This window comes from Aythya fuligula, chromosome 2, assembly GCF_009819795.1.
Source record: "Aythya fuligula isolate bAytFul2 chromosome 2, bAytFul2.pri, whole genome shotgun sequence".
NCBI lineage: Eukaryota > Metazoa > Chordata > Aves > Anseriformes > Anatidae > Aythya > Aythya fuligula.
Window position 1 is genome coordinate 47,859,676 of NC_045560.1, and position 14,190 is coordinate 47,873,865.

The 14,190-nt window shown below is 40.2% G+C and overlaps 1 long non-coding RNA gene across 1 annotated transcript; it reads left to right on the top strand.

Moving 5' to 3' along the window:
- Positions 1–17: 17 nt before the first annotated feature.
- Positions 18–10,279, top strand: LOC116486095. The gene is made up of 4 exons (XR_004252926.1): positions 18–185; positions 5,696–5,856; positions 7,179–7,246; positions 9,989–10,279. It is a non-coding gene; the product is annotated as an uncharacterized LOC116486095 (long non-coding RNA).
- Positions 10,280–14,190: the final 3,911 nt, after the last annotated feature.

Consider the following 14,190-nt stretch of genomic DNA (forward strand, 5'->3'; position numbering starts at 1 on the left):
TCTCCCGGGGCAAGCTCCCGTGCCAGCCGCCGCACGGAGCCGGGGCTGCCTTGCGGAGGGGCTGCCCCGAGCCCTTCACCGCCGGGCTGGGCGCGGGGAGGCGGGGAGCCAGGCAGGGACCTTCCGAAATGGTGAAGGCGCCCTCCCGGCTGACGGGTTCGCCCCGGTCGCGCCGTCCATCTCGGGTAAGTTCAGCCCGTTCAGAAAGCCTCTCGCAGGGTCGGTGCAGCAGATGCAGCTCGGCTCCGACAGGCGAGAGCTGTCAGCGAGCCCGCACCGCGAGCGAAGTGCTTTCCACGCCTCGGGAGAGCTGTCTTCTTCCCAAGTTTCTGCTGAACTCTGGGGCACCTGCTGTGCGCCTACGTGCGGGGAGCCGGGCAAGGAAACGCATCTCGAAGCAGTGCCTCAGGACCCCAGCAAAGCACGCCCCGGGGTGGGTGTGCACAGACCCTCTTCCAGGTGCCTCTGGGGCTTCCAGGACTCCTCGGACCAGCAGAGCCGGGAGCAGCGTTCACATATGGACAGGGACAGTCGCTTCCCTGTCCGAAGCCTCTGGTCTGCATGCAGGGATGCAGGAAGATGTAGAGCCTTTTGATGCCAGTGTGTGTTCAGGGTCTGCCCACGTGTACCACGCTGCCGTGCAAACAGGAAACACAATGCCTGCAATTTTCGTGTTTTTAATAACGAGAACATGTCCAGGACTTCCCTCCATCAAGTTGTTCTAGGCTATGGCATCTTGTTTGCAAGAGGGATTGAAATACTTTTCCTGAGGTACCCCCTATCTCCCAGTTTCTTCAAAATGACTCTGTGCTTAGTATCTGGCTCCTGATTTTTGTCAGTCTTTACACCTTTTAATTTATTTACTGTGTATGGTATCATTCTTTCCAATTTCTTTTAGTCCTTCTTCTGCCCCATCTCCTTGGGGAACCTTCTGGCTATTATTGGCTTCTGTTATGCTTTTTGCCTCTTAAGACCGAAGCAAAGATTGTGTTTGTATTATTAGTGTCTTTTCTCAGTTAGTGAATCTGATGCAAGAATATAGGAACCATCAAACTTGATTAAAAACTGCCAGTCTCTGGCAGCCCCTTGCCTCTGCAAGGAGCCAGCTCTGCACGTCTCAGAGAAAAAAGCAAACCCTTATCTGCTGTAAGCAGCCACGAGGATGCCCACTTACACTTACAGTGTGGCGAAAGAAGCCAGTGGATTGCATATCTCATGCTGCTTGATGTTCTCTGTCCCCATTTAGTTGTGTTTATACAATCTGTAGGCATTAGGGAGGTTCTCTTTGTACATACATTTCATCCTTCTACAAGTTATTGCTTACATTTAATACAAAAGTCCATCAAGTCTCAAGGGAGTACTTCATTGTTCTTAAGTATCTGATTTTCAAGGTAATACTGAAGAAGAGATCATCAATTTAAATATATTGCCTCCTAAGTTCATTTCATATTCTTTTCTTGCTTTATGGAAATAATGGACAAACAAGACCACCCATTCACCCTTCCCTGTGTCCTTCTCAGCTCCTTCTTGGCACTCCTTCTTGCATTCTCTCCATGAATCATCGCCTCAGCTCTCCCATTGAAGTCTGTGGCAGTGAGACAGGCATCTCAGGATCTGACCTTGTTTTTACCCATACTAAAGAATTATCCAAAACCACTCACATTTCTCTCACAGCAAGATCTTTTTTATTTTGTTTGTTGCCTGACAGCACATGCAGCCCAGGACATACTTCTGCTGGCATGAGATTTCTACCCATTTACTTTTCGACATTCTCCTGTTTATTTATCTACTTACCTTCACCATATACAGCTTGCATTTTGTCAAAATGTTCTGAGTTAAAAAATGCTGAAGCATACCTTTATTATTTCTTCCTCTAATTCCTAACCAGTAATTTGAGAAGTCTATGGACATTAGGAGCCTGATTCTGTTCATGTGCAGGTGAACTTCATAAGTTAGCTTTTGGCTTGCAGTGGGCCAAGCCATTCTGCATGCAGTTAGTTGGATGTCCCAGAAGTGAAAAGCGAGCATGACTGCACAAGACTCTACAAGTGTAATTTCATGTCTGAATATGTCCAAAGTATCTAACAATGTCTTTATTCTCCAAATTCCACTGAGTTCCTAGACATCTGAATAAAATTCTCTACTGGACTCAATAACTGTGATGGCGAAGAGGGCAGTATGCCATTTATAGGGTCCATGCCACTGACCTTCAAAAATACAAACCTGCTTTTACAAACAGGTGGAGAAAAGGTTGCATGGAGCACTTCACTGGTTTGGATAGGACCATAGTTGTACATTTATGGCAGAACTGATGTTGAAAGCCAAGTCTCCACCTCCAGTCTTCACATGGTGATGCTGCCTTTGTGTTGCTACGTGCTTGTGTTCCTTATGGGCAATCTCATGTGTGTCTTTCCATGCCTCCTCACACCACACCCACAACTGCAGCAGGGAGGCTGTAGACTCCTATTCAATCCTTCTGAAGACCATAGCAGAAATACTGGGCAACAAATCAAAATGTAGAATGGCAGCTTAGCTTCATGCTATGCCTGTAGAAGAGTGGGAGAGCTACTGTTCCTTCTTACTCTTGTTCCAGAGCTTGCCTGAAGTAAATGTATCAGGTTTTGTTTACAATCAAGCCTTCCTATTGCAACTAAAAAGACATTTCTATGGTTTTCTCTGAAGAGCTATTTTTACATGAATATATAGGTACAGCCTCATCATTCTTACAGTTTAAAATTTCCAGTTTCTAGTTGGTCTAGTTGCTTCTTCTCCAAATAAAATTATCACCCGAAGTCCCAATTATGTCAAAGAAAGTATGATTAAATGCTTTGCAGATATGTTTGCCCATTTCTTCCCAATCCATTCTACTGGTGTTACCATTGCTTCTGTTCCACAAAAGCTATTGTCACAGCGACAGGGCAAACACCAACGCCAGGGCATACATCAGTTTAACTTGTTTAATTAGTTTAAAACTTCTTAAATAATCATTTAGAAAATAAACTTATAAACTTAAAATCATTCACACCTTACATGCTTGCAGTGCTCACTGAGACCTACTTTCATAAAGCAGAAAAAGAAGTTTGTAGCGCAATCCTTAAAGGCTTATTATCTGAAAACTGAGAAAAGATAGACTGTTATCCAAGAGCTAGGAAGAGGGAAAGGCTGCCATACTCTAGATTTACTGTAGGGTCATCCTTAACACTACTGGCTTGTTGATTTCTCTAGATTGTTTTATCACCTTGGTTGTTATTACTGCCATGATGAATTGATTTAGTATTTGTATTATCTAATCTAGAATGGATTTTGTGGGTCAATAAGATGTTTCAGATGGGTGTTGAAAAACACTCTGTAAATGCTTTCACCTTCCTGGGACTCTTTTGGGTTAAATAACATTAGGGATTAAGGTTTATATAGGTATTAGTACTCCTGTTTTGCAGAGGGAGAAACTGAGACACCATGGTTAAATTACTTCACTGGTGACCAAAGAAATGGGACACAGCTTTAGGCAGTAAGAACCTGTACTAAAGCTACAGAGTGATTTTGCAGTTTCATCCTGGTGGCCCAGTCAGCCAGGTTGTGTTATCTGGAAACCGAGTTGTCTCCATCTGTCTCAAAGAGTAAATTGGAAGTCTTTGCAGGGAACATGCCTAGAAACACCAGCATCAAGCAGAAGCTGAAGCTGATGTGTTGTTCTCACGTAAAAAGATGAATCCCAAAAGAGAGGGAAAGGTGATGGGTGACCGTGAATTTTGACTGCCTGGGGTGTGTTGTAGACTGTGTCGACAGGTATAGAAACTCACTCCTCAGAATAAGTGACAGAGATAAAAGGAAGCCCCAGGAAGCCTGACTCCCACTCCTCAACTCTAATAGCAGAAAGAAATCCCAGAGATGGCAAGTGAAAGTGTCTGCAAAGACTGTCAAGAACCATTATTGCAATAATTTTGATAGATTGTCACCAAGTATTGCTGAGTGTGCTTTTGAAGGGACAGAGAGACAGACAGCAAAATTTTGCTACCTGTCATGGAGATAATTATTTCTGTAGCTGTAAAGAAGGAAAAGAATAGGAAAAAAATGAGAAAGGAAAATGAAGCATTGCTTGCTTCAGGTAAGAGTGATTTTTCAAATAGGAAATAATTAATTCAAACTGTGTTTGCATGACTGCAACCGATTCCTTTCCAGGTACCTGATGTGAACGAAGTTCTTGGAGCTGAGAAATTATACTACAGATAGCAATGCAGTGGGGAGGGACAATGTAACTGTATCAGTGACAGCAGTGAAGAAAATAGAGTAGTTTTTCCCTCAAGCTATTTGTGAGTGAAGTGCTCATGTGCATGTGCAAAATATTAACAATTTGCTATAACAGTGGCCAGACATATATAAATATAATATTTTTTCTGTGTATTTATGTTTTTTTTTTTTTTTTTTTTTTTTTTTTTTTTTTTTTTTGTTAAAGAAGGAGGATGTAGAGATTTCTGCAACCTATATATAGGAATTATATAACCAGCTGCAGGCAGGGTGTACTTTTTATATTAAAGACAATTTTTCAAAGTATTTCAGGGAAAATTACCCTAGCTGTAAAATCACAAGAGTTAAGTAAACAAAGGAAATTAAGAAAATGACAAGACATCATAGAGCTACTGTGGTGATGGGCTCATAATCACTCTATATCCTTTCTGTGTGGAAATAATATTGCTGTGAGTTACAGCTCTGGTATTTCCTCTTTTATTAGACATCAGGTTATGTTATTGCAGCTTTGCTGAGAGTCACAACAATGAATTTGGGTCTCTACAATCTTTTGTATCCAGTTCCAAGACCACAGTTGTAACAAACAGAACACAAGCTATTTCCCAATTAAAGCTAAACTTGGATTTAAGGCAGTATATGCAAATCTACACTGAAATGGAAATCTCATTAAACTCATTATGTATGGAAGTGTTTATTTTCTCCTCATTGTGTTTATCTCCAGAGGGCAGGTGGGGTGGAGGGGAGTGTAGCTCTTCCAAGCAAGTAACTGCTAGCTCCTTGGCTCTTTGATTTGAAAATGAGACCTAGGCATACATATTAACAGTATTTATCAAACCAGAAGCCTCTGGAGAATGAAATGTACAGTTATATTTCAGCTACTTTTTTCCAGCGGGGGTGAAAATTTATGCTGTGACTGTCCCCATGTACAGATCTGACCAAACTGCCAATCTCAGGTGGATAACAGCACTCCTCCCATCCAGGCAGCAATGCTGTTCTGATTGTAGACTGTGCCACACATTCAGAAATTTATTTTCTACAAAAGGTTCAAATGTAAAAATCAGCATATGTCACCCTCCATGTTGGCACAACAAATCCCATCAGCCAGGCTCAGGCTGAAAAGATATTTTGCTAGTGTCAAGATTTGCCCACTCAAAATACCAAGACAGAAAACATTCTGTAAGTGGGAAGAAATACAGTGCCTAAACTGCAAGGAATTTTGAAAACAGGTTTCATCTCTCAAAGCAGACATAGGCACCTGAGACTCTGAGATGAAATGATGCTTACTGAATAAAGACATGCTTAGGCAGCCAAGCAAACGAGGAAAAATCCAACAGTGTTGATCCTACCCTGCTTCTGGCAAAATTTCAACCTCAAGGGTTAATGCTTCTTTAACACAATTTGTTGTGTAAATTCAACATTCACCTGAAGTATTGTATTTGTTGTATTACAGGCTTTGCAGTCTGAAGACTCTTAAGAAATTTGGCTGAAAATCCAGGACAATGAGAGGATAATATCAGGATGATCTCTGTGGGGTTTATCTACACTTTTGTACTCAAAAAATAATCCAAATTAACCAGTTTCAGATTTTTTTTAATGGATCATTGAACCAAGGTAGGTTTCTATGTTGACTCTCTTAATCAGAACTCAGGTTTTCTCATTAAATTGTAGTTCATTTTGGGAAATGCAATAAGAGAAGTAAATCTGAATGTCAATACACAGAAATTTAAAACAGTTTAACAAAATCATTTTGAAAGTTGATTCAGATTAATATTTAATAATTCCAGCATTGCAGCCTTGTGGAAGTTTATGAGCATGGGAAACTTAAGGTACTGTAAAGCAGCTTTCAAATTCTCATTGCAGGACAATATTGTACTTTCACAAAAGACTAAACTACCACTGGGAGTGGTCTGTGTAAGGAGTTAATATACAGTAGTGTTTACAATCCCACTCTAACTTCACAGTAACTTCCTGCATAGATCTGCATACAAATAGATAGGATAGATACAGTGTACACATTATTCAGCTTGCTTTGCACAAATTGCAGCACTTCAGGTACAAAATAGATCAGAGGACAAGTAGTAAATGATGGCTATGCCAACATTAGGGGGAAAATGGTGTGGAGGACTCAATATCTGCACTCTATGTGTTTCAGGAGTTTTTAGTTCAGACTAGCTGCAGCATGCACACAGGGACACAGTGCCCATTAGTAGCTGAAGTGTGTCTTTCAGTTCAGTTCCTGCAGAAGAGCTCCAGGTCAGGCAGTGTGAACCCCAGAAGAGTAAATGGGGAGTAAAAAGAACTGTTTTCAAAAGCATGGTCGTAAGCTGAACAGTGATGCTAATGCAGACATGCCCAAGCAATGCATGTTGTACACAGAAGGGCTAGTCCGATGCCAGCCTGGGCTCACCGGGAGCCTGGGCTGACCAATGTCCTAGAGACCTGCTAAAGGATGGCTCGGGGAGCCCCTGCATTAACATTTTCCATTTTGTGGAACAAAGATGCAGAAGAGCACTCTTTATTTTGATGCCTGTGGCACCATTCAAATTGTCACAGCACTTCATGTGGAAATAAAAGCGACTTTGTTAAGAGCACGCATAGCACTCTGTTACAAAAAGCACGTCATAAAGGCTGCATTGAGAACTGGTCCTGAAGCTCTTCCTCCCCAAGTCTGTTTGCCATGAGAAACAGTAATCAAATAGCACTGGAAACACTGGACTCCCGTAAGTAATAAACATGCTGCCTGCAGAATTCACTAGGCAAGTGGTCAGTGGGCTTAATGAATTTGACTGTGTCTTTTTAAAGATTTCATATTATTAATGACATTTGCAGCTTTCTGTGTTAGCTTACTGCAGAGCCTTTGAAACAGATTTAAAGGTTCAAGAAGGGATCTATTACCACTGTACTACCATTGACTTTAGCGTTTCTTTTGTTAGCTATGTACATTGCTGTGAGGATCACCTTTCAGCCTTTAATCTCTCACCACTGAACAAAAAAGAAACAGGTAAATAATTTCCTCATGTTGCAATTAATATTTAATGTAGTGCTGGCATATGTGGCTTTTATTCCTAAGAAAACAGACCTACACTTCAAGCAGCCTGCAACATAAATTAGAGAAAACTGCGAGGTTCAGCAAATATGTTTGTCCTCTTTACATAGCAATTAAGACAGAAAAGAAAACAGATGGCTACAGGTGGGTCCCAAATAGATGTGGTTATGTTCTGTACATAAATCTCAAATATCCAAGATACTATGCAGCTACTTTTTTGGATTCTGGTGTGCATAAGAGATAGGTGAAGGGCTTTCTGAAAAGCAAAATGCACATTGTGTTATCTGCGATTCTGTCAGCTATGGGTTTAAAAAAAAGAGAGAGTTAGGATTTGTAGAAGGATGGGGAGAAGAATGCTATTACCCCATTAATTCTGGTGTAGTTCACATAAGCAATGTGTCTTAAAAACAAAAACAAACAAAAAAAAAAAACAGAATTCCACTAAGACTTGTAGAAGAAAGTTTAATGTATGTTGCATTGTTTGTGAAGTTGAATGATGTTTAAATATCTATTTGCAAATGACAGTGGGTCATAGCATGAAGCAGAAAAAAGCCACTGCAGTGAAGAACATGAGTAATTTCAGTGGTGGTATCTGCAGAATTATTTAAGTGGATTTGTGTGATAGCTGAGGCTATTTTCATAGCGTTTAGGCTTGATGAGGGTAAGACTGATGTCTTCTCTGCTCTGCTTATCACATTTACTGCTTAATAGCGATGGAGCTGCTCAAAACAAACAAACAAAAAATTGTCAGGAAAGTCGAGTGATTGCATTACCAGGTAATGAATACCCAGAGTCACCAGCAGTGTTTCTGGCAAATAGCAAACAAACACCAAACTTCTGAATTCCCAGAGGTGGAGGTGATTGCTCAGAAACACTGGCAGGGATTCTGCCAGTGGGAAGTGTTACAAAAAAAGGCAATTGCCTTTGGCTCCTCCTCCTTCTTTGGAACCTTTTCCATTTCCATAGAGCAGGAATTGCTGTGCAAGAGAAGGGAGGACAAGGAAGGAGACAGAGTGAAGTGTTTTGTCAAGGAGCAGCAGCCATCTCGGCTGTCTTTTGCTCATTTTCAGTTTCAGACTGAAGGTAGCTTTTGAAAAAAAAAGTAGTTATTAGGCTATTTGGGAGCTGGCACACTGCCTCTCCTCAACCAGCAATTAACTTGAGTTAGAAGATGAGGCTGCTATTTTGTGAAATGCTTATTGTCACTTAATGGTCATGACAGAGATGAGACTGCTGGAAAGTGCAAAATTGACTCACTTATGCAAGTCACAATGCAACCAACACCATCCACAGCAGCAGAATCAAACCATACTTTGTGCTGGGAAATTCTTGTGTTGAACCGTTGAAAGCAAAAGATGTCACTCACTTTTCATTGCCCTCTTTCAGCCAGCTGGTTTTGAGATGTGGTTTTATAAATTCAAATAGAACCCAACAGCTATTTTTATTTATTTATTTATTGTTTGTTTTTTAGCCCTTTTCAGAATGACACGCCCCAGAAGCCCATAAGCCTTTTGGTTTGATGGTGCATATTGAGCAGACATCTTTGCTTAACCATTCACAAATATCTCCCCAGGATTTTTTTGTTTTTTAATTTTTTATTTTTAATGGGAAAGTAACACCTCATTTAGAGACCAACAGGACACCTGAAAAATTCATATGAATTTCAGGTGAAACACCTCTAGGTACAGTGTGGAAACAGATGGTTTACTTGACTGAAGAAGGTAATTTCTCATTCTAGCTATCTATCTTCTGTATCCCTCATTCTAGTTATCTATCTTCAGTAAAACCAAGGTGACAGATAAAATGTCACTAACAACCTTCATACTTTTCCTTTTAATTAATGATTCTTTGGGTGAATCAGCAAACACGTAAGACTCATCTTTTTTTATGAGTAATTTGCTACTAAAACCTATTTCATTATTGTAGTTCAATGGTGCGGTTGCTTCCTTACAGTACACATTTGCAAAACACTCTTTCAAAGCCCAAGAAGAAATTAAAGTTGATTAAATACGTAGTACATTGCCAAAAGCTACATGGAAACTGGCACAAGTATCTTCACAATCTAGAAATGTTTATTTATTTATTTTCTTCTAATGAGGGGGGTTCTCTAGAAGTTACTACGAAGATCTGAGGGTTAGACCTTGTTGCTGAGAAGGGCTGGAAGCAGCTATAGCAGCTGGCTTTCAGTTGGCCAGCTGGTACAAATCTCAACACATAGCCTTTCAGGGCTGCAATTTTTCTTCCTGTCTTCCACAAGTTTATTCCAAGAAGAGACATGATAAATTATAATTAGTGTTTAATATTTACATTTCTTTCATTCAAGATATTACCAAAGATGTTATTCTTCCTTTAATTTTCTTTTTCTTTCTTTCTTTCTTTCTTTCTTTCTTTCTTTCTTTCTTTCTTTCTTTCTTTCTTTCTTTCTTTCTTTCTTTCTTTCTTTCTTTCTTTCTTTCTTTCTTTCTTTTAAGAAAAATACCATGCTTTCCTATAATCTTATTAAAATCAACAGGTTTGTCTGAGCTTACACCAAAGAATTATGCATGTGCTCAGCATTTTTCTCATTTTGCATCTCCTCTGGCTTAGAAAACGTTGATCTTTCTCTGAAGTCTGCATAACTCTAAAACACCAAATGAATGTATTTCACATGACCAATTTGTCTTCCTCACCTCCCATCTCCTCATTGTGAATTTATAGGTCATTCTGCCTGGCAAACTGTTATGGGGAGAGAAGATGTCCCACAGCTGGGTCTGAGGGTCCCAGTTTCCTGACCGGAACTTTGTGCAGACTGGCAGTCTGACAGCTGTTCATCTGCTCCCTGACCCAGAGCTCTACAGGGAAACCACCTCAGTGACATCAAGGGTGACATGGTGTACCAGAGCCCCACCACATGACTGACTTAACTCTTGTGCCACTGCAGCATCTGTCAACTAGCTTGTCTGTGAAAAAAAAAAATAATTACCTGGGATGTCAACTAAAAAACCAAACCAAAACAAAAACAACAATAAACACACACAAAAAAAACAGCATAATGAAGTTCAAGATTATTGTACTTTCTGCACATGTAAGAAACATTCACCCAAATGGTCTTTTTATCCTACTACTTAATTCAATATACAATAATATAGCAATTTCCCAGGATCACGAACACATTCATGTGCAGAAAGCAAACAAACCAAATGTCTTTCCCCAGAACAACATGCTCTCAACCATCATCAAAAAAAGACACCTGTGTAAAAATGGTGACAAAAAGCTCATACTTAAGGCACCCTCTCCTGTACTGCACTACTTGTGATATAAAACCATGTAGTTTATTACAGCATACGAAAAGATTTTATCTGAAAATACTCTGTAGTAGCTCTTTCTAGCATAGGAATTATGGGCCATTAGCTATAGAATAAGAAATTTAGAGTCAAAATCCAGCATAGCCTAAACTGTATTCAACCCATTCATTTATAAGACAGCAGCAAGGCACCAATACCTTTACTCAAATAGTTGGATGTGAAAGTAATCAGTGGTCTAAGTCCAGATGCTAAAGGCAGGTGTGAAAACAATAAAAATTACTCAATCAGATGCCACTAAGAGGTCGTGTGGCTTGACTCCCCAGCATAATGTATCAGGAAGGTGGGGAGAGGTTCAAGGCAACAGCAGCTGGAAAAGTGCAAGAGAAGATGAGTTTCATCCTGAGGAAAAAATAGTGTCAGGACATTCATAAGAGCAGAATGGGAGAAGAGTGTGTGACAGGCACACTTTCAGTGGAGTAGAGGACAGCAGATTATTTCAGATCTGAAAATTTCAAATTTAACCATAAAATATCATTGGCAGTCTCCTGCAGAAGTCTGAATACCAAGGCATTAGTTGAACATGAAACTACAGTTACAGGAAGAAAAATATATGGCCTGAAGGAGTGGATCAAAAGAAGGAACAAAATGTCTGAAGAGCTGGATACTATAGAAAATCCTGGATTGACAGTGAAAAACCAGGACAATATTTTATTTCTAAAACTGATGGCACCATCATGCTTAAAATCGCATTAGGCATCATGCTTTACTGACCTGTGGATGCAGAGAACACGAGGACACCCAGGTAAAGCCTGAAGAGCCACCATAGGCTTATAAATAGTGGTGAATAGCAAAATAAATAAATAACCTATAATTAAATTGTAATTCAACTACAACCGAATAGGCACAAAGGAAAATGAGCTTTGGCTCCAATTTCTCAGAGAAAAGTTGATAGTCCTACTTCAACAAAACAGGTGGGAGAAAAATGTATCCTTTTGCAAGTGCATTTTCCTAATTTTAACTACCACATTTAACTACCAGCTCTTAAATCATGTCTGAAAAGGCCAGGAAAACACATTAGCACCTCTGCACAAGCATTGTGTTTTGTTTGAATATGGTTGGCTTGGGGAGAGAGGAAAGAAAGATTTCTAGTCTCCCTAGAGATAAGGCCTGGGGGCTGTTGGCACAAGCACTAACCAGGGTAGTGATTAAAGATAACTGAAAGAAAATGCCTTTAAAGTAGAATTCACAAAACAAAGCAAAACAAACAAACAAACAAACAAACAGAAAACCCATTGAGCAGCAAATAGGAGACAGGACCTCAGTGAAGAGTGATTAATAATTAGGTCACTTCTCAGTTGCAAAACTCTTTTGGGAACTACAAATGTATTCTAAAACAGGAGTCAGAAACCTGCCAAAGCTGATTTGCCTGGCTGTTTCAGAAACCCTCCTGGATTCCCTAGTTTAGTTTTCACCCTCACAATTATCCCTCTGCCAGGGCAACCAATACAGTACATTGACTAACTTCTGGAGCTGCTCACTGCCACTCTCACAGAGTTACCAGCAGAGCTCTGGGAGGCATATGCTGGTGGCTGCTTCTGAGCAGCTCCCAGCATTGACCAGAGGAATGAGTGATGGACCAACCAAGAATTTCTGTGCAGAGGGAGACAGTACAATTCTGAGTTATCTACTGCCTTAAAAAAATTTCCCTTTCTGTGGTCATTTGTCTTCTATCTCTGTTTCCAGGTCAGCAGAGCACTTGCACGTACATTGTATGTTGAAGTACACATTGAGGGCCTTTGCACGGTTCTGACTTGGTGTGTGCAGGCTCTGTCATGCAGCTCATTCGGAAAATACCATCCAATTGAATATTAGCCAGCAGTTACACCCTGAATCCAGAAGTGGATTCACAGTTATGATAGAAAAGATGAAGCTGCTGCTTGCTACCAGAGAGCTACTGCAGTAAAGGTAAACAGAGAAATGTCATCCTCCCATGTACAAGACAAAGCATGCCAGCCCCTGGAGCTTTAGTATATACGTCTCCATTTATTTTCTTTCTGACAGCTTAAAATTTGTATTATTTTCAAAAAGGAGAGTATGTGGACAATAAAAATTGTTTGCAAAGGATAACATTTGTGCTCTGGAGGCAGTGTCTGGATGGCTGAGATGGCACCTCAGCGGCAGGTGGGTACAAATTTCCAATCAAATCAGTCATCTGTGCAGAGTGGGAAGTGAAGCTCAGCACATGTTTTTGGCAGGTCTGGGTGCAGTGTGGCTGTTTTTTAAACTAGTGTCAACTCGCTCTGTTGTTTTGTTTCCCAAGCAATGTTTGAGTGGTGTCAGGCTTTGAAGGGGCTCTGCCATCACAATTGGGATTGGAGTTGGATTTGGGAGCCGTGAGGGGCTTGTAGGAAGTACAGATCAAGTGGGAGCTGAAGGCAAGGCTCACCTGCAAGCCAGAGCAGGTGAGGGCTTGGAGAAAAGTCAGACCAGCATTAGCACTGGACTTGCAGCCAGAAGCTCAGCAGTGGGAACAGCCTGCTCCAGCCAGAGCAGAAGCTGGTCAGCTTTGGGTGCCCTGGAGGGTGCACAACTCTCCTCAGGCTGCTCCTCTTCTGGAGCATTGCCATAGTCCTTGGGATAGACTCAAGTCTACAAGGCTGCGAAGAAGCAGAGGACAGACCAAACCACCTGCAATCCCACCTGCATTATATGCTAATGTGCTTTAGTCAAAGTGACATGCAGGGATTAGTTATTTTTTAACCTAGCGAGAACAGCAGTATTCTCTGCCATTCCTTCTATAATGCAATTAAAATTTTGCTTCTGTTTTATGGTAAGGGAAACAGAATAAACAGAAAAAAATGAATAAACCCCAGAAACTCTCCCTAGACAAAAAACATAGATATAGGCTCTTGTGTTTTTGTTATGTATTTTTTCCTGTTACAATGTGGAAACAATTTTAAGGGTTATATGTATTAAAATACAACGTATATAATTTAAAACTATTTTCCAGGCTGAGATGAAGCTTTATTTTATGTTTTGCACTCATACAATATAATCTTATTTATTACTACTACAGTAGACTTATTTGATGCAGTAGTGTTTTTTTTTTTTTTTTTTTTTTTTTTCCCAGTTATGCATTATCATTTAGTAATCTCTCTTTGGGAGTAAATACTCACTAAAATGAATTATTATTATTATTATTATTATTATTTTCAGCCCAGTCCATTTAACCTAAGCTAAAATAAATATGGGTACACTGGCAACAACTCACTGCCCATGGACCACTTTAGTCATATACTGTCAATCACGTGTCACTGCAACAATTTTTCAGTGTCATTGTTTATTTTAGATTAAGTTGACATGCTTCTGGCAGTGCATTTTTGCTGTGCCTTTGATTTTGCAGAAACAAATCAATTCTGCTTTGAAAACACTTGATTCTGTTTTAGGGCCTTCAGAGTAACAGATTGTGCAACTGTCTGTACAGGTGAAGATTCTCAGCTTAGACTTTAGGTACTTTAGGTACTTTAATCCATCTTTTGGTTATTGGCTGAGATACTGAATACCAATGTAGGAAAATATTCCATCACAAAGAAAAGCAGGCAAAGGAAATGAGTG